The following is a 25,387-nucleotide window of genomic DNA, read 5'->3' on the forward strand; positions in this document are numbered from 1 at the left end:
ATCAAGAAAGAAGGGCAATCCCCAAACTTAGATGACAATAAGGTCGTTAAGTTTGGCACCGCACTAGAGAGAGTACAGACCGGATAGAGTGGGTCTTCATATGGATGATCGACAGAGGGAGTGAGAGTTTCAAAATCTACACATGGTTTTGAGGGACAAAATACAAAGCAATCTAGAGGACTATCAATGACACCCGGACTTAAACTAGGGTTCTCTAAAACAGGTACTTCGGGTTCCTTCAATGGAGAAACCCTACTATCAGACTCACAATCCCTAGAAGTCGAGTTAGATAGTCCTTCTATAATTTCTTTTATCATGTTATCATCTGTGTCCCTAAAGAATTCTAAATCTTCGCCTAAATCAGGCGAGTCAATCCTCTCATTTAGCAAATTGGTCAACCATGATTCATCATCCTCAGTTGAGTCAAACGACTTCAAATCATCTTCAACTCTAGTGAACTCTTCATTATGGTCTGAAGGGATTTCAAGTTCGATATAATGAGAGGATATCTCAATATCGGGCTCCATCGTTTTTGAGATTTTAGTCTCAATAACGATGTTGTCGGGAGAACTATACTCCTCTAAAATTGTATCCTCGTCATCATAGTACACAGGATATTGTGGACCGTACTCTACATTCTCATGGTGATCTTCTTCTATAATACTAGTTGTTACTTCTTTTAGAGTTCTATAGGTATTGTCATTCTTTTCTTCTAAAGTCTGACAAAACTCGAAAGTACTCTTTTGAAGATCACTAATAGTTTCGGCCAACGAAGATGATCCTAAAGATGGAGAGTCAATAGTTTCACCGTTATCCCACTGAGGTTGAGACACGTGTGGAGCAGAAAATTCTCCATTAATCCTCCTTAGCGCACTCATAGACTCTTCATGAACCTTCTTTAACATACTCATTTCTTCGGCCAACGAAGATGATCCTAAAGATGGAGAGTCAACCTTTTCACCGTTATCCCACTGAGGTTGAGACACGTGTGGAGCATAAGACTCTCCATTAATCCTCCTTAGCGCACTCATTGACTCTTCATGAACCTTCTTTAACATACTCATTTCTTCGGCCAACGAAGGTGATGCTGGAGATGAAGGATCAATAGTTTCACCGTTATCCCATTGAGGTTGAGATACGTGTGAAGCATAAAATTCTTCGTTATAATGCATGTAAGAGTCATTAGTTTCAATGTTTTCCCATTGAGGTTGGGACACATTTGGAGCATAAGACTCTCTACTATAATGCATGTAAGATGATCTGTCAGGATATCTATAATATGGTTCATAACCTTCTTGAGGTTGATAATAATCCCTAGGACCATCATTATGCACATTGTATCTAGGATGACTAACACTATTCTGACCATTTGCTAAATACCACCATGGTAGATTTGAAGAACTCTCGTCCCTTCTGCCATTATGTTGGGACCACGATCTATCCATTTCTCATCAATTTTTTTTTTTTTTTTTTTTTTTTTGTTAAATCGAAAACCGGGGAAGCCCTACGAAGATCTTATAGGAAAGCAAACACAATCAGGCTGACTCCACCAAGCAACCTAAACAAAATCTAGACAATAGACAGGTTTGTCAGATTCACCCTACAAATCTAGACAGCTCCTACTTCTCCACAACACTTGAACTTTGACTGTTTATAAAGGTTACTCGACCAGAGTAGTCGGTAGACAATTCTCCAGGAAGACAACCAACGATGAACGTTGTGATAGCCGTCTTCCTTCGGCAAACGTTTCCTCTTCTCGAGGCGGCCTTTTTGACAAGAATTGTTTACAAACTTTCCTCTGAGAATGCCTAGATAAAAGTCAATTTCCCGAGTTGTTTTTGAAGGGTCTTATGAGCTCGATACCTTAGGGGCTGATGTCTAAATAATATTTTAGCTTTTAAGTGAAGTTTGGGTTCGTGAATGTTGTTACCTATGTGGGCAAGAAAACGGTGATGAAATCCGTTTCTTATCTTGTAACTGGGTTAGTGCCCTTACTAGAATGATTACACTAAACAGTCCGATCAAAGCAATTAGGCACACGAATTCACACCAAAAACCCACTGACAGGAGATTCGTGGGTGTTCAAGAAATTTACCTCCCGTTCAAGACGGGCGATGACCTTTGTAGATGACCCGCGAGTGTTCCGAGACTTCTTTTTGGTTTTTTTTTTTCGGTTACAATTTAGCCCTTTAAATTAGGGTCAAAACTTAAAAAAAATAAAAAAAAATAAAACTAGAAAGTCTAAAAGGTCTCTCTCTCACCAAAATAAAATAAAATAAAATAAAATAAAAAATAACAAAAAATGTAAATTCTTCTTTTTTGAGCTCCTCTCCTTGTTGCGCCTTCTCCTTTGCTCCTTAGTGTTTTTCTACACCAAAAACGGAAAAGCAAGTAAAAGTGTCCAAAAATATAAACTTACTAAAAAAATAGAAATAAAATTAGATTAAATTTAAACTAAGTCCCCGGCAGCGGCGCCAAAAACTTGATGGACCTAAAAAGTTACCTAAATAGGTTTCCACCCGCAAGTATACGGGTGTCAAGTAATAGTTCCGGTAAGACCGGTTCGTTCCTCAGAGACTAAGTTAAACTAAATTCTAACCTTAAAACTATTGAGATTTAAAATTGGTTTGATGGTGATAAAATAAAAATATAACATAAAACTCAAGAAAAATAAATAAACAAAGAAATAAGTCGGTATTCAGAAAAATGGAACCTGGGGTTTTCGAATCCGCCTTCCTAACAATTCTAAGGACAAATTAATTTTGGTCTAATTGGATAGTTCTTTATATAACTCAGGTTTTCAGTCCATGAACGGTCTAAAAACCCGGAAGATATTATCGTTAAAATAGTAAAAACTGTAATAAATTTATCGTTAGAATAATTATTATAACTTCATCTAAAACCCTAGATATAAAAGACTTAGCTACTCATGCTAAAAACGATAAATATTTAAAGTAATAGAAGAAAAAGAAGAAAGAAACTTACTTTTCTGCGCTTTTCCCACCAAACAGACCCTTAAGGAATTGATTTCCTTCTGTTTTTCCCGGAAATCTGCCAAACGCACCCTCTGGGAAAACGATTTTCTCGTCTTCCCGGAAACGGATTCCTTCTGGGAAAATTATTTTCTCATCTTCTCCAACTCTCTTTCTTTCTGTTTCTCTCTCTAATCTTTACTATCACTTGCTGTAATCTCTCTCTTCTTATGTATTCTATCTCTCTCTCACCAAGAAAACAGAAAACAATAAAAGATTAAGGAAAACAGATTGGATTAAAATAAACTGATTCTTTCTCTCTCTACAATCTCTTTCTCTTTCTCTGTTATCTCTCTCTCTCTCACTAAGAAAAAGAAACAGGAAGGTTCTATTTCTCTGAATATCTCTCTCTCTTTCTCACTAAGAACAGAGTTAAACAAAGAAAAAAACGAAAATCAAAAGTTAAGGTAGCTCTCGGTTCTCTCTCTCTCTCTATTGTTCTTCTTTACTTCCCAACCGTGGTGATCCTTCTCACTCTCTCTCTGATTTCTCTTTGTAGTTGAGCTCGAGAGGAGGATGATCCCCCAGCCGAGAGATATCTCTACCTCCTGTTCAACCTCTCTTTTTATAGAAGACTTCCCTCTTTTGATTCTGAAAATATATTCATCTCTATCTTTCTCTCTCTAATCTTCTAAACCAGCCGATTTTCTTCATCAACCCCGATCTTTCTCTCTCCTGGATCAAAACAAATTAACTCCTTCAATCCCTCTCTCTCGGTTTCTAGTTTAACCAACAGAATCCTCTTCACTCTCTCTCTCTCTCGGGTCTCTCTGTTTTATCGGAGAGAAAAATCTCTCTTGGGTTTAATGTTTATCAGTAGAGATAAGAGAGAGAGAGAGAGAATATAATTCAAAAACAGTTGCCGTTAATTTCCATGAGGGGTTGATGGCGTATGCTGCGGGACATCAAAGGATGATGAGATGCATTCCCAGATGATGCCACGTGCACGGGTAGAACCGAGGCCGTTTGATCAAATAAATTCGCTCGGGGGCACAGCAATATCTTGCTATCGGTTGTACTGAATCTTGAACGCCCAAAGCTTCCTGAAATACCAACACATTTGACCGAAAAGAGCCCACTCCGAATCCTAGTCGCCAAATCTGTCTCCCTAACGCTTAGATGAGCGCCAAGTGTCACTAAATCATCCATGTTGACTTGGTCTTAATCCAAACTTTGACTAGCTATAAGTCTCTCATCCGAACTCCGATTTGACTTCCGTTTTTGCCTACGGGCTCGTCTTGGACTCTACTTTCCATCCGAACACTAATATTGACCAAGAAGTCAGAATCAACAAATGACCAAAATGCCCCTAGTCTGTATTCTTTCCAATTTTATCCGTTTTGCATGCATAACTCTGTAAAAAGGTACCTGAACATAAAAGAGAGTAATTCGTGAGAGTAACTGCTCTAGAGAGACTAACTCGTCTAAATTAAGAGACTCAGATGGGACATTTCCATGTCTCATCAAACATCCCCAAACTTAGATTTTGCTAGTCCTCGAGCAAAACAGAAAAATAAAACTAAACCCATTTCACCACTTTCGTAGGGACCCACGATTGCACTTAGCACGTGCAACAAGCCGTTAAACCTCTAGGTTACCCAAGAGGACGAGTTTTGTCTCGTGAGGGTTTGCAGTGAATATACCCACAAAATTCAAAGATCAAAGATGCAAAAGGGTCTAAATATGATGTGGACTAAAAATGTTCATCCGGTAGGTTTTCGAAAGTTAATAGACATGAAATCTAAGTCGACCAAACCATACAAATGCTAAAAATCCCTTCACTAGTAATCAAGACTCGAAGTGCACGTGACCAGCCAATATGAGTATCATTTCGGTTCTGAAAAGACAAGACCTCGATTACCATCTCGATACATTTCGCCTAGACTACTGCCTCACGGTCATACACTCAAAAATCAAAGTCACTCAAGAATGGTTCACTCTATGTGTTGGTATGAATATGAAGGAAAACTCAACACGCGAAAAAGATGGACAATAATTTTGTGGACGACTGATCTCAAAGAAGGAAACAACCACTAATATGGAATGGGGAAGCTAACCAACTCTTCTCACCTGATCTACTATCTAACAATGCTTCCTAGAGGTCGATAGACACTAATGATGATGTGACTAGAACTCCTGAGAACTCGACGTCTTCAAATCTTCAAGAACTACTTCAAGGGATAAACACTTTTTTTTTTCTTCCATTTTTCATTTTTTCATTTTTTTTTTTTTTTTTTTTTTTTTTTTTTTTTTTGCAACTGACTCTGGTAATAAAACTCAAGATACATAACATACTTTCTTCACATTATTCTTTCCTTGGGTAAAATTCTATTCACTTTGCTTCATGCCTTATTCTCAGGGTTCTAAATGATGAAGTTCCTATCTTCCTATAGTTGACACTGTTTTCAAGTTTCTCAGACTACAAGAAAAGGTTTGCATTCCTGATGACATCCCTAGTGGTTGTAAAATTTGAACTCAAGAGATCAACTGAGTTCTAATGAATACTGCGAGGTTGAGTAGCTCTTCATTCTACTCAGAATTAGCTCAGAAGAGATCACTCAAAACAAAAAGAAAGGCTCAGAATCTCACATGGGTTAAGTCTCCACTAATGATCGATTAAGTTCTCTTAGAAAAGTCTACTCTTCACCTATCTAATACTCACATGGCTAGTGCACAGACAACAACAAGACTCAAAATTCGTGGAAAAACCCTTAGCAAAAGCATAGTACAACCAAGACTCTATAACTATTAACAAGCAAAAACAACTAGACTCGCGTTTTTAATCTATAAAAATTTTGAACCCTTTTGAATTTTTGAAATAAGGACTAAAAATTCAATCCCCATCCCCAAACTTAAACCGAACATTGTCCTCAATGTTCTGAAGACTATGCAAAAATAACAGGGTGAAGGGAGAAATATTACCCGATTCAGCGTCCTCTGCATGGGTTGCCTCCCAGAAAGCGCTAAGTTTAACGTCTTCAGCCAGACGAAACAGATGACTCGAACGAATAGAAAGAATTAACCTACTGGATTACAGATATGTGACTAACTGTAAACCAATAATCGAAACATCAGCGGGTCCACCCAAAACACAAAGTTTTCAGTGAACGATAGTCTCACATTTTTGTAACTTGGTGATAGTGTAAGTGAGACTATCAAGAAAGAAGGGCAATCCCCAAACTTAGATGACAATAAGGTCGTTAAGTTTGGCACCGCACTAGAGAGAGTACAGACCGGATAGAGTGGGTCTTCATATGGATGATCGACAGAGGGAGTGAGAGTTTCAAAATCTACACATGGTTTTGAGGGACAAAATACAAAGCAATCTAGAGGACTATCAATGACACCCGGACTTAAACTAGGGTTCTCTAAAACAGGTACTTCGGGTTCCTTCAATGGAGAAACCCTACTATCAGACTCACAATCCCTAGAAGTCGAGTTAGATAGTCCTTCTATAATTTCTTTTATCATGTTATCATCTGTGTCCCTAAAGAATTCTAAATCTTCGCCTAAATCAGGCGAGTCAATCCTCTCATTTAGCAAATTGGTCAACCATGATTCATCATCCTCAGTTGAGTCAAACGACTTCAAATCATCTTCAACTCTAGTGAACTCTTCATTATGGTCTGAAGGGATTTCAAGTTCGATATAATGAGAGGATATCTCAATATCGGGCTCCATCGTTTTTGAGATTTTAGTCTCAATAACGATGTTGTCGGGAGAACTATACTCCTCTAAAATTGTATCCTCGTCATCATAGTACACAGGATATTGTGGACCGTACTCTACATTCTCATGGTGATCTTCTTCTATAATACTAGTTGTTACTTCTTTTAGAGTTCTATAGGTATTGTCATTCTTTTCTTCTAAAGTCTGACAAAACTCGAAAGTACTCTTTTGAAGATCACTAACAGTTTCGGCCAACGAAGATGATCCTAAAGATGGAGAGTCAATAGTTTCACCGTTATCCCACTGAGGTTGAGACACGTGTGGAGCAGAAAATTCTCCATTAATCCTCCTTAGCGCACTCATAGACTCTTCATGAACCTTCTTTAACATACTCATTTCTTCGGCCAACGAAGATGATCCTAAAGATGGAGAGTCAACCTTTTCACCGTTATCCCACTGAGGTTGAGACACGTGTGGAGCATAAGACTCTCCATTAATCCTCCTTAGCGCACTCATTGACTCTTCATGAACCTTCTTTAACATACTCATTTCTTCGGCCAACGAAGGTGATGCTGGAGATGAAGGATCAATAGTTTCACCGTTATCCCATTGAGGTTGAGATACGTGTGAAGCATAAAATTCTTCGTTATAATGCATGTAAGAGTCATTAGTTTCAATGTTTTCCCATTGAGGTTGGGACACATTTGGAGCATAAGACTCTCTACTATAATGCATGTAAGATGATCTGTCAGGATATCTATAATATGGTTCATAACCTTCTTGAGGTTGATAATAATCCCTAGGACCATCATTATGCACATTGTATCTAGGATGACTAACACTATTCTGACCATTTGCTAAATACCACCATGGTAGATTTGAAGAACTCTCGTCCCTTCTGCCATTATGTTGGGACCACGATCTATCCATTTCTCATCAATTTTTTTTTTTTTTTTTTTTTTTTTGTTAAATCGAAAACCGGGGAAGCCCTACGAAGATCTTATAGGAAAGCAAACACAATCAGGCTGACTCCACCAAGCAACCTAAACAAAATCTAGACAATAGACAGGTTTGTCAGATTCACCCTACAAATCTAGACAGCTCCTACTTCTCCACAACACTTGAACTTTGACTGTTTATAAAGGTTACTCGACCAGAGTAGTCGGTAGACAATTCTCCAGGAAGACAACCAACGATGAACGTTGTGATAGCCGTCTTCCTTCGGCAAACGTTTCCTCTTCTCGAGGCGGCCTTTTTGACAAGAATTGTTTACAAACTTTCCTCTGAGAATGCCTAGATAAAAGTCAATTTCCCGAGTTGTTTTTGAAGGGTCTTATGAGCTCGATACCTTAGGGGCTGATGTCTAAATAATATTTTAGCTTTTAAGTGAAGTTTGGGTTCGTGAATGTTGTTACCTATGTGGGCAAGAAAACGGTGATGAAATCCGTTTCTTATCTTGTAACTGGGTTAGTGCCCTTACTAGAATGATTACACTAAACAGTCCGATCAAAGCAATTAGGCACACGAATTCACACCAAAAACCCACTGACAGGAGATTCGTGGGTGTTCAAGAAATTTACCTCCCGTTCAAGACGGGCGATGACCTTTGTAGATGACCCGCGAGTGTTCCGAGACTTCTTTTTGGTTTTTTTTTTTCGGTTACAATTTAGCCCTTTAAATTAGGGTCAAAACTTAAAAAAAATAAAAAAAAATAAAACTAGAAAGTCTAAAAGGTCTCTCTCTCACCAAAATAAAATAAAATAAAATAAAATAAAAAATAACAAAAAATGTAAATTCTTCTTTTTTGAGCTCCTCTCCTTGTTGCGCCTTCTCCTTTGCTCCTTAGTGTTTTTCTACACCAAAAACGGAAAAGCAAGTAAAAGTGTCCAAAAATATAAACTTACTAAAAAAATAGAAATAAAATTAGATTAAATTTAAACTAAGTCCCCGGCAGCGGCGCCAAAAACTTGATGGACCTAAAAAGTTACCTAAATAGGTTTCCACCCGCAAGTATACGGGTGTCAAGTAATAGTTCCGGTAAGACCGGTTCGTTCCTCAGAGACTAAGTTAAACTAAATTCTAACCTTAAAACTATTGAGATTTAAAATTGGTTTGATGGTGATAAAATAAAAATATAACATAAAACTCAAGAAAAATAAATAAACAAAGAAATAAGTCGGTATTCAGAAAAATGGAACCTGGGGTTTTCGAATCCGCCTTCCTAACAATTCTAAGGACAAATTAATTTTGGTCTAATTGGATAGTTCTTTATATAACTCAGGTTTTCAGTCCATGAACGGTCTAAAAACCCGGAAGATATTATCGTTAAAATAGTAAAAACTGTAATAAATTTATCGTTAGAATAATTATTATAACTTCATCTAAAACCCTAGATATAAAAGACTTAGCTACTCATGCTAAAAACGATAAATATTTAAAGTAATAGAAGAAAAAGAAGAAAGAAACTTACTTTTCTGCGCTTTTCCCACCAAACAGACCCTTAAGGAATTGATTTCCTTCTGTTTTTCCCGGAAATCTGCCAAACGCACCCTCTGGGAAAACGATTTTCTCGTCTTCCCGGAAACGGATTCCTTCTGGGAAAATTATTTTCTCATCTTCTCCAACTCTCTTTCTTTCTGTTTCTCTCTCTAATCTTTACTATCACTTGCTGTAATCTCTCTCTTCTTATGTATTCTATCTCTCTCTCACCAAGAAAACAGAAAACAATAAAAGATTAAGGAAAACAGATTGGATTAAAATAAACTGATTCTTTCTCTCTCTACAATCTCTTTCTCTTTCTCTGTTATCTCTCTCTCTCTCACTAAGAAAAAGAAACAGGAAGGTTCTATTTCTCTGAATATCTCTCTCTCTTTCTCACTAAGAACAGAGTTAAACAAAGAAAAAAACGAAAATCAAAAGTTAAGGTAGCTCTCGGTTCTCTCTCTCTCTCTATTGTTCTTCTTTACTTCCCAACCGTGGTGATCCTTCTCACTCTCTCTCTGATTTCTCTTTGTAGTTGAGCTCGAGAGGAGGATGATCCCCCAGCCGAGAGATATCTCTACCTCCTGTTCAACCTCTCTTTTTATAGAAGACTTCCCTCTTTTGATTCTGAAAATATATTCATCTCTATCTTTCTCTCTCTAATCTTCTAAACCAGCCGATTTTCTTCATCAACCCCGATCTTTCTCTCTCCTGGATCAAAACAAATTAACTCCTTCAATCCCTCTCTCTCGGTTTCTAGTTTAACCAACAGAATCCTCTTCACTCTCTCTCTCTCTCGGGTCTCTCTGTTTTATCGGAGAGAAAAATCTCTCTTGGGTTTAATGTTTATCAGTAGAGATAAGAGAGAGAGAGAGAGAATATAATTCAAAAACAGTTGCCGTTAATTTCCATGAGGGGTTGATGGCGTATGCTGCGGGACATCAAAGGATGATGAGATGCATTCCCAGATGATGCCACGTGCACGGGTAGAACCGAGGCCGTTTGATCAAATAAATTCGCTCGGGGGCACAGCAATATCTTGCTATCGGTTGTACTGAATCTTGAACGCCCAAAGCTTCCTGAAATACCAACACATTTGACCGAAAAGAGCCCACTCCGAATCCCAGTCGCCAAATCTGTCTCCCTAACGCTTAGATGAGCGCCAAGTGTCACTAAATCATCCATGTTGACTTGGTCTTAATCCAAACTTTGACTAGCTATAAGTCTCTCATCCGAACTCCGATTTGACTTCCGTTTTTGCCTACGGGCTCGTCTTGGACTCTACTTTCCATCCGAACACTAATATTGACCAAGAAGTCAGAATCAACAAATGACCAAAATGCCCCTAGTCTGTATTCTTTCCAATTTTATCCGTTTTGCATGCATAACTCTGTAAAAAGGTACCTGAACATAAAAGAGAGTAATTCGTGAGAGTAACTGCTCTAGAGAGACTAACTCGTCTAAATTAAGAGACTCAGATGGGACATTTCCATGTCTCATCAATGTGCTATGTACAGAACTCATATTTCCAAACGGATTGAATCCGTCTGTTGCTAATGCTAGTCTAACGTTCCTGGGATCAGCAGCGAAACTCGGATATACTTGGTCAAAGTGTTTCCATGCTTCCCCATCTGCCGGATGTCTGAGCACCCCATCTTTTGTGCGGCCTTCCTCATGCCATCTCATGTCTACTGCAACTTTAGATGTCATATACAAGCGTTTCAACCTAGGTTTTAACGGAAAGTGACGCAGAATCTTTGCAGGTGTTTTTTTATGTGTAATACCGCTCTCCTTTACATATCGAGAAGCATTACACACAGTGCAATTTTCTAGATCTGAATTTTCCTTCCAAAATAACATACAATCATCTGGGCATGCATCAATCTTCTTATAATCTAAAGCCATATCCGTAACAAGTTTTTTGGCTTGACTGAAAGTCTCTGGCAATGTACACCCTTCGGGAAATGCCTTCTTTAGCAATACAAGTATGTCTGTGAAAATTTTATTGCTAATTCCTCCAAGACATTTGAGTTGCCATAACCTAAAAAGAAATGACAACTTTGTGTAGTTTTTACAACCCGGATACAACTCAGTTTTAGTTTCCGCTAACAAACTATAAAACTGGGCGGCATCACCATCAATATGTATATTATCGGTTTCTTCTGCATCACCATCTATATCATTGCCCACATTTTGAAACCCAAATGCATCGTGCAACATACCTTCTATGTCGTCACCTCCCTCCCCATTGTTCTCATTATTATGAGTCAACACTTCGGCTTATAAAGTAGGTGTCTGATCAGAGTTCTCACCGTGAAAATCCCACACCTTATAATTGCTCATAATTCCACGACAAATTAGATGCTCGTAAAGTAAATTTCTATCGACGTAATCTACATTAGCACAATCTATGCATGGACATTTTACAACTCTTCCATGTGTAAAGGCATGTTCGATGAATGCCTTTACACCATCACGATATTCATTACTCGTCCTACGTTTTTGCATCCAACTCTTATTCATTTCTGAAAAAATTAACGGTTGAACACAACCACTGCTTTATCAAACAAAGAGAAATAGCGGTGCACAAAGATGAAGAAGAAATCCCTATACATAAACAATTATATTATTTCAGAAAATACGTTAAAGAGGATGATGTGAATTTTTACCTAATTAATTCCAAAAAACACGATTAAAACTCCTACGGCGAAACTTTACAGCTTTGAGATCCGCAACAAGTACTGCATTTGAAATCATAATATTTAAATAATTTTTAATCAAAAAAAATGAAGCTGGTGAAGAAAAAATCAGTGTGAAGAAAGAAGAATCCTATATTGTAATCAAGTGTAACAAATAAACTTGAATCATTGTCTCATGCACTGTGATTCGTCTCAATGGTTGATCAAAGTCTCAAACTGATTTTAGTCCATTGAAGCCATACTACATACATGGAAAGTTGGTTTTTGATTATGAAGTTCTAAACTTCATTAAACGACACATTGAAAAAACTCAAAACTGAAGAACAAATAACATATATCAGATTTCAGAAGAACAAATAAAATTTCAATTCAATCACTAACCAAATTACAAAAAAGTGCATGAAATACTTCTCTTTAAACTCTTCTACTTCATTACCATGTACTAACACCCTGCTAATATAGATGAACCCAAATAAGAAAAAATCAACAACAAAAATTTAGACATAGATGAACCCTACTGAACTTAATCAAGTTTCATTCATAAATAAACAACTGATGTTCGGTATGTAGTGATGGTTAAATCAGAGTTATAACCATGAATTTTTATCGATTTCTTAGTTTGAAGTTAACAAAACAACATGAATATAACAAAAACCAGGAAGATAACAAATCTATTATATTAAAATAATAGTAAAACCAAGAACTTTCTATCGATTTCTTGATCAATTCAGTTTTAACATCTATTGATAGCAGTACAACATGAAGATAACAAATATACTTTGATTTCACCTAACTATAAACTTTTGATTTCTAATTTTGAAGAAGAAGAAGAAGAAGAAGAAGTAACCTGGAAAAATCAAATTGAATAAAATTTATGCAAAATTGAATCAGGAATTATATCATAACTAGTTAGTTGCTTACTTTGAAGAAGAAGAAGAAAACGAATATGAAAAAGAAAGGCAACCTGATCGTGGTTTTTCAAGAGTCGTGGAACTATCTGACCTGGTTATACACTGGAACTGAATTCCTTTTCTGCAAAAACGAATTAGGGCTTCATGTTAAACCAAAATATTAACTGATTTATTTGAAGAAGAAGAAGAAAAACAAGAGGATGAACATTATTCTAACATTGAAGTCTCGAACTGATTATGGGTCTATTGAGTCAAACATACACAGACTAGTTGGTTTTCGATTATGAAGTTCTAAACTTCATTAAGCAACATATTGAAAAAGCTCAAAACTGAATTGGAAATAACATATATCAGATTTCATAAAAATAAATAAATTTCAATTCAATCATCAACCAAATTACAAAGAAGAGCATACAATGATTCTCTTTAAACTCATCTACTTCATTACCCTGTACTAATACCCTACTGATATAGATGAACCCAAATAAGAAGAAATCAACAACAACAAAAATTTAGTTATAGAAGAACCTTACTGAACTTGATCAAGTTTGATTCATTATTAAACGATTGATGTCTGGTATGTAGTGATGGTTAAATCAGAGCTACAACCACAAATTTTTATCGATTTCTTAGTTTGAAGTTAACAAAACTACATGAAGATGATAAAAACCAAGAAGATAACAAAAAAATAGTAAAACCAGGAATTTTCTGTTGATTTCTTGATAAATTCAGTCTTAACATCTATTGATAGCAGTAGAACATGAAGATAACAAAAATCCTTTGATTTCACCCACCCATAAACTCTTGATTTCTAATATCGAACAATATGAAGAAGAACAACTAACATAGAACAGTCAAATTGAATGAAATTGATGGAAAATTGAATAAAACTGATGCAAAATCGAATTAAAATTGATGCAAAATTGAATCAGGAATTATTTCATAAATAGTTCAGAAGAAGAAGACAATATGAAGAAGAAGACAATATGAAGAAGAACAAGAACCTGGTCGTGGCAAGAGTTTGGAACAACCTGAGTTTGTTTATAACAACTTGGGTTTTCTGCAATAACAAATTGGATCAGGTATATGCATTGGCAGAACTGAAATTGCTTTCTACAATAACAAATTAGGGTTTCATCTTACTCCAAAATCTTTATTTGATTTCTTTGTGGAAGAAAAAGAGAATGAACACATACCGGAGGTGCAAACCCTAGAAGTAGAATGGAACCCGCGCCCAAGAGAGAAAGATTGAAGAATCGAACAAAGGAAGAACACACCTAACGTGTAGAAGAAGGAGGAGAAATTTCGTTCTCTTCGTTGAGAAGTGGTTCCTCTTCTCTGCAAGTTTTTTTGTTGAACCCTCTTCTCTGTACGTGCTAAAGAAAAGAAGAAAGAGAGAGAGAGAGAGAAAACAAAAGGAAAGAAAAGAAAAAGAATAAAAATCGAATTTTTTTAGGAAAAAAAACGAGGGAAATTGTTTTGCGTCATTTTTTTTATTTGCCCAAAATTTTGCGCCATATTTCTAGTTGTGTCTAATAATTTGTCCCTATTGTAATTTTATCGGGGACAAATAGTAAAAAATCTGTCCCTATCTTTAATATATTAGGGACAGACGTAAAAATGTTTGTCCCTATTGGCCCTTTTTTTTGTAGTGAGTCGAAAATAGCAATTAATGATATTTTCTCAATTCCCTAAGGAGGAAGTGTCCAAACACCACTAAATTTTGCGTGCATACTACTGGATATATCAGCAACTCACCCTCGAAATCTCAGCCCAATCCGAGTCCCAGAAGTACCCGAACCGACCTAGGCCCAAAACCTTTATTTCGGGCCTTTTTGCTATCTTTTGTCCAAATTCTATTTGGGCCTGTGAGATATGTTTATGGGACATTCCCAATGTTATATCACACTCCCACTACTCATATAATCATATTAAATACCCATTCTTATGTGTAACCCGATGTAGGATTCGATCGAAGTTAGCCGCGAATTACTTCGTAATTCGACGATCGTAGTTGGTTTCTAGCTAAACACTACGACCCCTAAACCAATCGGACTCGATGATCTTCTTCATCAATTTTCCTAGCCGACATATTTCTTGTGCCATCTTGGTCGAAGGACATCTCCTTCAACTCCTTCATCTTGGTTGATTAGTTTCACACTTGAGTGTCAAACTTAATCCTTTGCCTCGAAATCCAAAACCCTTTTGCTGACTCGTTGAGTAAACCCAGTTTAGACGCGTAGACCTCTTCATAGATCTACCCGTATTATCCCGAGGTAAAAGTTGGCACTCTGCGGAGCCAGACCCACCATCGATGAACAGAGGATCAACAGGTGTCTTATTTCTGGGTAGGCTTATACTCAAAATTGTTTTGGGGATTATTACGCATTTTATCAGGTTTGCGTTACTGTGAACTCTATCATAACCATTCGTGATTTTATACGTAAGTTTTTATGTGAATTCTCGTAAGATTTTCTGTAAAATCTTAATAGACCCTTCCTAAAAGATCTCATCTTTTAGTTTAGGGTTATTTCCCAAATGACCCCCAACTTTGTGACCAGCTTCCTGCCTAGCCCCCTAGATTAGCAAAAATACCCATATGGCCCCCTTTTTCAGATTCCGTTATAACACCGTCAACCAGTCATATTTTCTCTCTCCTCCATCTCATCTGTTCTCTTTGCCACTTCATCTTCTCGCCACCTCATCATCTTCTCCGGCGAATGTCCTCGGCCGACCAATTTTCCGACCGACGACCTTCAAACATAAAAAAAATTTAAATTAAATATTTTTTTCTCTCTCCTCTCTCTCTCTAAAAAAATTTCTTTTTTTTTTCTTTCCTCTCTCTCTCTCTAGAACAAATTTAGAGAGAGGTTTCACGAACAGATCTGGTTTGTTCTCCTCTCTCTAGATCTGTTCTAGAGAGAGAGAGGAAAGAAAAAAAAAATTTAGAGAAAGAAATTTTTTTAAATTTTTTCTATGTTTGAAGGTCGCCGACCGGCGACCTTCGCCGGAGAAGATGAGGTGGCGAGAAGATGAAGTGGCAGAGAGAACAAATGAGATGGAGGAGAGAGAAAATATGACTAGTTGACGGTGTTATAACGGAATCTGAAAAGAGGGTCATATGGGTATTTTTGCTAATCTAGGGGCTAGGCAGGAAGCTGGTCTTTGGGGTCCATATGGGAAATAACCCTTTAGTTTATTCTTGTTCGCCTAACGGTTCTTTGGGTTTTCATCCTTGAACCACCATTGATTACTACCACTCGAATCATGATCTCATCATTCGATTCATCAATAGCTTTTCTAGACCCTATACTCTAAGTATTATTCGGGCACATACTCGTTTGTGCTTAGAAACAAGAATCGTTTACTTAACTAAAGACAGTACTACACTACGCATTCACATATACATACAAATTATATGACAATCATAAATAAAGTATGTGGCCTAGATTCGTTTTTAGGTTTTGCTATGTTCCGTATAGCTAATCGTGGGATATTGTGACATATCTATGTCTAATGCGCTTCTAAGTTAATTTTCGTAAAATTCTGACTTATGACCCACTTAGTTTCTTCCTTCGTGATTTCTAAAATCAAACTCGAAAAAACTCCGTTTTGGACTCTCGGATAGTCCGGATCATGTTGGAAACAATGTGTTTTGGGATCGAAAGAAAAGACAAGAAAAAACTCCCTCTCGAGTCAAGGCCCAATGGGTCCAAGTCAAGCTCGGAAAGACTCAAGTGAAACTTAGTCAAAAAGTCCTTTGACTAGTCTCAGTCAAGCTAGTCAAAAGTCTGGACTTATAGGGATTGGTCCTAGACCATGTCGGTTGGCTCGGGCTAGTCGCGTCCTAGACGCGGTCTAGCTCGGCATGGCCCTAGACCATGCTCGGGCTAGTCGCGTCCTAGATGCGTCTGGATGCACGTCCCTGGTCTCGGTCCTAGACCGAGACCAACTGGGAATCCCAGACACGTCTAAGACGCGTCTGGGACGTCTGAGATGCGAACCTCTCGGACTGTCCTAGTCCAACTCGGACTGGGACTTCCCAGACGCGTCTGGGATGTCCGAGATGCGAACATCTCGGACTTCCAGTCTTTCCGGATTAGGAATCCCGGTCTTAGACGGACCGGGACTTCCTGTCCCGAGACCTGCTGGACCGTCCGGACGCGTCCTGGCCGGTACGACTAGAGATTTTTTTGGAGATTTCCAAAAATCTCTCTTCCAACCTTCTTCTTCCTTCTTTTTCCTGGTTTTAATGGTGTTTAGGTGCTGTTTTTGCACTATTCACCACCCAAAATCCATGATTTTGAAATCCATAATTTTGAAATCCGTCTTTCAAAATTTTTAGTCCGTTAGTTCCGTTTTCGAAAACCCTTTCCAAAAACATATAATTTTGACTATTTTATACATTGAAACTCTTTCAAGTACATGTTTGAAAGTGTTTTAAAACTTTTCAAACTAATCAAAATTTTGTCTGAATCTTTACTCAAACAATTCTATCTATCAATCTAAAGTTCGAATCTCATTCGTTCTAGCCAAAGATAGTTTCATGCAAACGGCTCGTGATGCCACTGTTGGGAATTATACGTATCTAATACATAACCTAATCATGTTACTAGTGTTGGTAGCGGAATCTCAATCATCTTATGATTAACACTAGGTTGTCCAGGATCTATACATGAACTAGAATGAAGAAGAATACCTGGATTCGCTTTCCCACAAACTAAATTTCGACCAGTATTCGGAAGATAAAGAGCTTCAAGTGGAGCTCCTCTACTTGAGACACCGAATTGTATAACTCGAACTCCCTTCTTTTGAGTCAGCTAGGACCTTCTTGAAGGTTGAGGTGAAAACTGCTTCACCTAGACTTGATAGAAAGAATGAGAACTTTTTCTCTAATATCTTCTTCTCTCTAAGATGTGTGAGAGAGGTGATCTTCTTCTGAAAAAATTCCACCCCTTTTCTGAACTCATTATGGGGCTTTATATAGGCATTACCTTAGTAGAGTCATACTCAATCCTAAAAGTCCCTTTAGAAAAGATAAGCACAAGTTAGTGTTTAAACTAACCGGGACTATTTAATATGGGGAAAACCCTAATTAGGGTTTCCCCATGGTATGGCCGTCCAGAGCAGCCCTTAATGGGCTTGCTCTGTCCGGCCCACCCCTTTATTTAGGCCGGTCAGGGATCTCCCCTTAAGGGAATCCCTGGTTACCCTTAAAAGTAGGTTTTTACCTTTTCAAACTTCTCTTTTGAGCCTGATTCTTTCTATCTTTTAGACTGGATCATAGCCATCTATTTACAAGTTTCCATCAGTCTATTCTCACTCTTTAAGTTACCAATTCTTATGTGTAACTCGTTGTAGGATCCGGTCTATGTTAGCCGCGGATAACCGAAGTGACCCGACAATCGTAAGCGGCTTCTAGCTAAGCATTACGACTCCTAATTAAACCGGATTGATTGAGCTTCTAATAAAGTCATCATTATCCTATGAGTCAGATCATTCGCATAGCCATCTTGGTCGAAGGACATTCCTTCAGAAGGATATACCTTCAGACTCTAAGGACATATATCCTTCAGTTACATTCTCCACTACTCTCTCATACTCCATTATTCTTCATTAATATCTTTAATTCTTTATTTTTTCTAGCCTCCTGTCTTTCTCTCCCCCGTATATTATTCTACATTAACCCCTCTCATGAAATGTGAATTGAATACCCTCTTCATCACCCCTCTCCTTTGGCCTTTGGATCCTACCATTTTCATCATTAATTATCCCCTCAAATTGAATACTAAAAGCAGATGCGTCTGTTTTTTTCCTTCTACCTTTCTATATCCCTCTCAATCATTACTTGACAATATAAACCTCTTCTCATCCTATGTTTTGTAATTAAATGCATCTTCTATCTTCCTACCAATTTCTCTCCTAATCATTTTTCATATACATTTGTTTCTTTTCTTCTCTTTAAAAACCAAATCATCTTCAAAATCCTCAAACTAAACATGGACAAAACCAAGGTGGAGATTGGAGGTAAGAACTTACAAATCTTTATACTAAATATTTGACGTGGAACAACTTAGTTTGATGTTTAGGTGTTTGCAGAAACGCCTAAAAGAAAAAAATGTGTGTTTTTTCAAATTGCAAGGGAAAGAACAAATTTTTTATTTCAGGAGTTTGTCGTCTTGTAAGTCTTCATCTCATTTTTCTTCTGAATTTAAGAGTTTTAGTTTTAATTCTATAGGATTCTGTTATCGATGGTGGTTCTACAAGAATATAGTTGTAGACAACAATAGGTCGTCGCAGACATCTGAATAATCACATATTGTGTACAAAATGTTTAAAGTAATTTGCATTTTATTTGGAATTTCATATTTGTAATTTCTTCGGTTAATTGATGTAATGTGTTGTTTAGGTTTTAGGCAAATTATCATAATGGATTCTTTCAAAGTTTGAGATAATGTTATACATGTGAATGCATTGTGTCAAAATTGGAAGGTTATTTTACATACTTCACCTCCCATTGTCATGGGGTTCATTTGATGATCTTATAATGTTTAGTGGTCTATTAAGTTGTTATTATTTCATAAAAAAAGGAGTTATTGTTCAGTATATTTATTCTCAAACCGTCTCGAAACTAATAACTTTGATCTTTTTTATGTTATCATCTTTAGTCGGGAATGAAGCCATTTAATCATAATTCTTAAGTAGACAATGAATAATAAACTGAGGTATCTTTCTTTTGACTATTTCTTTTATGTTTATTGTTATTCTTACGCGTAATTTTGTACGGTTAAATTATCTCATATAAGCATCAATTGAGATTTCAGCTACTTGCTTCAAATAAAACGAAATTTACATTCCGTATAAATATTCTACTACCTACCTTTTTTTCCAACTACATTTAGTTTTCATAGTCTATTTCTGTTAGTGGTAGAGATATTCATACTGCCAAAACGTTTTTTTAATGTACTTTTTCCATTACTTCGGTATATATGCAATTTTTTCTGTTCTTTTCCTAATTCCATTACCTCTCTACATCTAACTATATCGTCTTTCAAATAGAAAAAAGTTAAAAGATTACATTTTTTTTAATGTATTTTTTTTTGTATATTATTTATGTTGTCTTTGCCCCAGCACATGACAAAAGAGAACGAGGGGAAGTGGTTAAGAAAATAAAAGGAATACTTGCTACATTTGTTACTATGATGACTGTTGAAATTTTGTCTCTTGCTGCTACAAGAAATTCAAATGGGCTTTTTTGATGATCGAGTTTTTGGGTGCTCCGATAACCAACTCCCAGTTCTTGGATATTAAAAATATTATAAGAGAACAATGAAACTAAATTATAGTATTTGTTCTTCTTATTGTTTTATTTTGACTTGATGTAAGGCTTTACCAAAACAAGAAAATATTTTTGTGATTGCACCATGATTGATGTATTTCATTTGATTTTTCTAGAATTTTTATTTTTTCTTAATGATAAAATAAATTGTTACACTATTCTTGGTTATCATGTTACTAAATTCTTGTAATGGATACTTCATTTTTTGTATAGTTATATTCACGCAAAATTGTTTTTTCTTTGATTTCTTGAATAATTTCACCGAACTTGACCAAGGATAACTTGGATTTGATGTTCTCCGTACTGGAGGCACGGGTTATGCCTAGTTTAGGACAAAATCAAATTAATTTCATAAATTTCAGAACACTTATAACATATTAGGACAATTTCTCCCCAAATTCATCACGTTAGACATCTAGGCCACAATTTAGGCCAAAATCATATCAATTTCATAAATTCCAAGACACTTATAACATATAATTAGGGCAATTTCTCCCAAACTCATCACATTAGACATCTAGGACACAATTTAAGACAAAATCAGATTAATTTCATAAATTTCATAATAGTTAGAAGGTGATTTTGTGCCAAAACCAACCTTCAGACCTTCCCAAATTCGAGCTTCGGTATGTAGAGTGCGGGAGAGCTAAAATTAGACAGCAAAGAAAAAGAGGTACAAGAAATAGAAAGATGTCTAATCTTCGAACCTTACTCATTGTATAAAACGAAGCCCTGGTTGGTGACGATTTCTGGCCCAACCTTCCCAAAGAACACTTCTCATTGGTGTTTGAAATGAAGAACCCTAGCTTTTGGTCGAGATGTGTTCTGACCAAAAGCTAATTGGTTATCGGTTTTTGTAAATGGCATTATCTTAAAACGACCAAAGTTGGGTTGACTAAATCAGAATTCGTTTCAGAAAACATCCGTACCCCCTAACACTTCAGCAGCTATGCCCAGTTGGAGCCCCAGCTCACCCGACCATATTTGGCCAGGAATCCGGCGTAGCATCAGTTTTGTTATATTGTTGACTTATAAAGTCCTTCGCCAGGGTCAATTTATGTAACGGTCATCACAATAGTCCTTAAGTAGTTATTCAACGGTCAAGATCTCAAAGACTTAAGTGATCGTGAATTAGCCGTCCGATATAGCGCGGCGTGGGGTGTTCCTCCATTTGGTCGCCCTAATTTCACGAAACTCTCTATATAAACCGTGACAAACACCTTAAACCCTAAATCTCATTCTTTCTTCTTCTAATCATCCCAACTTCTTTCTGATTTTTTCCAAATCTAAGGTTTAGCTTCCTACTTGTTTTCTCTCAGTTTCTTTCTTCTTTGTTCTTAAATCATAAAAAAACCCTTATCATTGATTCAATGGATGATTTTTGAAAACCCTAAATTGAATTTCGTTTGCAAGTGATGATAAAAAGACAGGGACATCAGCAATCCTTATTGGAAAATGTTGACTCAAGTCTATTGGGAATCTCTCTGATGCACCAAAATTCAATAGTGAATCAAATTCTGATTTTTTACATATTTTTTGCTTACTTTTTTCTGCGTCTGTCAACTAAATTAGGGTTTTTTTGTTTTAAATGTAAGAAAACAAGAAAGTCTGAGCAAATGATGATAAAAAGACAGGGACATCAGTAATCCATTAATGGAGAATGTTGACTCAAGTCTATTGGGAATCTCTTTGATGCTTATTACTTATTTGATTTCTTTTAATTTTGAATGAATATGAATTGTTCTCATATTCATATTGCTTGATTGATTGATTAATGGGTGTCTGTGATGGTTTTAAATATACTATGAGTTTTCACTATGAACACAACTTAACTCTGAGGCACATAAATCAACCATTTTTTTTTTCTGATTTGATCTGTTTTTATAATGGGTAAAAGCCCTAAATTTTGAAATTTTCAATTTCATCCAAGTTGTGATTTGGGTATTTTAATTAGTAATGAGAAGAATCAGAAGATGCCAGTGATGCATAAAATGCACGTATTATCGGATTAATGATGACGATAAAATTTCTTAATTGTCACTACCGCTGAGGCATCCTCTTTTCTATTGATAGTCATGTTAGAGTTAGGTATCGTCATACATGAGATAAGATAATTTTTTTTTTTTTGAGAGAGAGAGAGAGGAGAGATGAAATAAAAAAATAAATTTTTTTTTTTTTTTTAGGTTTGAAGGTCGCCGGCCGGAAAATTGGTCGGCCGGCGACCTTCTCGGAGAAGATGATGAGTTGGCTGGTTTTAACGAGGTGGCAGAGAGAGAAAACATGTTGGAGGAGAGAGAAAAGAAATGGAAGAGAGAGAGTAACGGTGTTATAACGGAAGGGGGCCATATGGGTATTTTTCGTAAAGTAGGGGGCCAGGCGGGAAGCTGGTCACAAAGTAGGGGGCCATTAGGAAAATAACCCTTATAAATTAGATTGCAAAATTTGTCAACTCTTTTAGTAAATTCAAATTGTGTTCGTGGAATTTGCAAATGTATTTTTGGAATGTGAGGACATCCAAAGCTAACAAAAAAATCTTATCATGAACATATAAACTTAAAATGTCCCCAATGAAAATCATTGGAACCTGGTTTCTATGCTCACTAATAATATCAAAATGTAACTGCATCAAATGTAATTGACTTAATAGACCACTAGCTTGCTCGAGTATCATTTATTTCTATAGAGTTATCATTTATTTCTTTACTCCCCCGTTAGGGTTAAGGCCACGTAATATCACAATATGAACTTCCTTTCTTCGTCATTGGGCCAAGTTGGAGTGTTGGACAATGCTAGAGCCACCTGCATGACTTTGTCAAATTATGGTGGCTATGTGAGAATTAACCCCATAATTTTGTTGCATTATATATGATACACTTACGAAACCAATGTGAAATAAACAAATTTATGCAATGAACGGTTAGAATAATATATATAATAGTTAGTGGTTCTTTAGTAATTTGTCGTTTAAGGGTCTTTTTTGTCTTTTATATTTACTATATATTTGTTATCTTGTAAACCTAGTTCAGCTAATGAAATCCCTAGCTTCTATTAGAGTTACATTAGTTGAAATAGGTTTACAAGATAACAAATATATAGTAAAGATAAACGACTAAAAGGTTCTTAAAGAGAAAATTACTAAACACCTAATTGTTATATATATTACTATAACACCATCCCTCAAACTCATGGTGCGGTGTTGAAAAGCATCGAGAGTTTGCTAGATAAGAAACGAAAGCGTGGAACCGACTGTGACTTGGTGAACAAGTCAACAATCTGCATAGTAGATGAGACAAACGACAAACTGTTGGTGTCTTGATTGAAATGATGCCGAGTAAAGTGACAATCAATCTCAATGTGTTTGGTGCGTTCGTGAAAGACTGAATTATAAGCAATATTGATAACATTTGATTGTCACAATACATAAGAGTAGGCTCTAAGATGGAAACAATACATAAGAGTAGGCTCTAAGATGGAAACACACATATATGCAAGTAACTCACGTAACCAAACTATCTCGCTGTCGTAGATGCCATAGCACGGTACTCAGCTTCAGTGGATGATCTAGATACAACAATCCGTTTCTTGCTCCTCCAAGAAATAAGACAATCACCTAAGAATACATAATATAACCTGTAATAAACTTACGATCTGTGTCATCGCTCGCCTAGTCTGCATTTGAATATGCTTGCAAAGTCAAGGAAGAAGTCGATGAAAGGAGACTTTGAGAACAAGTACCTCGAAGATATCTCAAAATACAAAGAACAACTAGCAGCCCAATGAAATGTAGTAGGTGAACCAACAAACTGGCTAACAACATGCACAGAATATGCAATATCTGGACGAGTAATAGTGAGATAACCAAACCGCCAACGATAATGCAATATAATGTAGTATCTGCCAAAGGAGTACCATCCGTAGGAGAGTAACGAGCATTAAGACTCGATTGCAGAGTCGACTGTCCGAGCATCACTGATACATGCACATTTAAGAATATATGTAGTGTATTTGGACTGAGAGAGGAGATATAATTGTGGGGTAGAGGCTACTTCAATCCCTAGAAAATAACGGAGAGTACCTGAGCCCTTCATATCAAATTGACTAGCTAACTGCAACTTCAAAGATGCAATACCATCAACATCATCCCCAGTAATAATCATGTGATCAACACACAACGTCAAAAGGATGCGACCTGAAACACTACATTTGACGAAAATAGCTGAATCATGATTGCTACAAGCAAAGCCAAGAGATTTAACCTCATTTGCCCCCTACTTTGTGAACAACTTCCTTTATTGCCCCCTATTTTTCATAAATTCAAATTTGATTCCCTTTTGTTAACACCGTCAGTTAACTTTAGTGGTTAAGTTTTTTTGTTTCCATAATTGCCCTTGTTGTAAACGAAATTTCATAAAATCAAATTTGACTCGTTTTTGAATACGGGTTGCTTCCCAAAAATTTAAACTTATTTAGAACAAACTAGGGGGCCAAACTGGAATTTGTTATAAAAACATTAAAGACACTTCTCTCACCTCCATTTCATCACCGGTGAAGAAGATGAGGTGGTGAGAGATTGATGACGTGGGACAGAGAGGTGAAATTTTACATTGCCCACTTGCAAAAAATATTTGGTTTCACTTCAACATACTATCTGCTAACATCACATCTGTAACTGACTGGATTTTCTCTTGGCAAGATCCAACACAAAATAGCTCTACACGACAAACGAAATTCACTTTTTTACCATTCTATGGCATATATGGAAAACCCGTTGTGATCATTGTTTTCAACACACAATCAATTATACTTGTACATGGATAAATATGATTATGGCTTTCCCGAAAAACAACAGAATTCAAAAAAAAAACGGCTCCCAATGCATTGGAAAAATGGCAAGCTCCTTTATCTCCTTACTTGAAAATTAATGTAGATGCATCCTTTACCACCATTGACACTAACATTGGTACGAGTTTAATAGTTCACAATGCTGAATCAAAATTCATGGAAGCGAAAGTCATATCGACAAGAGCTCGAAATAGAGAAGAAAGTGAAGCAATTGCTATTCTCAATGACCTCTCTTGGGCAGAAGAAAACAACCACTGGACAATAATAGTAGAAAGTGATAATATCAACCTCATCCAGCATCTGAACAACCCAAGACACAAGATTCAATGGCAATCAATGATCCAAATCAGAAAAATCAAAGAAATCAGGAGTAGACTTGAAAGTGTCAAATTCAGCCATGCAAAAAAGAATCTC

The 25,387-nt window shown here is 36.6% G+C and overlaps 1 protein-coding gene and 3 non-coding genes across 5 annotated transcripts in view; 3 read left to right on the forward strand and 1 right to left on the reverse strand.

Moving 5' to 3' along the window:
- LOC147547865 (uncharacterized) overlaps window positions 1–14,234 on the reverse strand; it is a 32,588-nt gene extending 18,354 nt beyond the window's left edge. The window contains exons 1-4 of one of the 2 annotated variants that reach the window (XM_086669956.1): window positions 13,989–14,234; window positions 13,797–13,852; window positions 12,846–12,913; window positions 11,852–11,923 (exon numbers count right to left, since the gene is read on the reverse strand). The gene's annotated coding sequence lies outside the window, so the exon portion shown is untranslated. Of the gene's footprint in view, window positions 1–11,851; window positions 11,924–12,845; window positions 12,914–13,796; window positions 13,853–13,988 lie in introns of those variants that run through there. The other variant, XM_086669957.1, reaches the window with a different exon arrangement.
- A 7,302-nt stretch (window positions 14,235–21,536) lies between these two features.
- Window positions 21,537–21,625, forward strand: LOC147547866 (small nucleolar RNA R44/J54/Z268 family). Its single transcript, XR_015239080.1, has one exon. It is a non-coding gene; the product is annotated as a small nucleolar RNA R44/J54/Z268 family (small nucleolar RNA).
- A 115-nt stretch (window positions 21,626–21,740) lies between these two features.
- On the forward strand, window positions 21,741–21,830 carry LOC147547867 (small nucleolar RNA R44/J54/Z268 family). The gene has a single exon (XR_015239081.1). It is a non-coding gene; the product is annotated as a small nucleolar RNA R44/J54/Z268 family (small nucleolar RNA).
- Window positions 21,831–21,906: 76 nt separating this feature from the next.
- Window positions 21,907–21,977, forward strand: LOC147547868 (small nucleolar RNA Z267). The gene has a single exon (XR_015239063.1). It is a non-coding gene; the product is annotated as a small nucleolar RNA Z267 (small nucleolar RNA).
- The last annotated feature ends 3,410 nt before the right edge of the window (window positions 21,978–25,387 follow it).

The sequence above is a fragment of the Eschscholzia californica genome, unplaced genomic scaffold (assembly GCF_041429995.1).
Source record: "Eschscholzia californica isolate CP2 unplaced genomic scaffold, dmEscCali1.0.p SCAF_3, whole genome shotgun sequence".
In the NCBI taxonomy this organism is placed as follows: domain Eukaryota; kingdom Viridiplantae; phylum Streptophyta; class Magnoliopsida; order Ranunculales; family Papaveraceae; genus Eschscholzia; species Eschscholzia californica.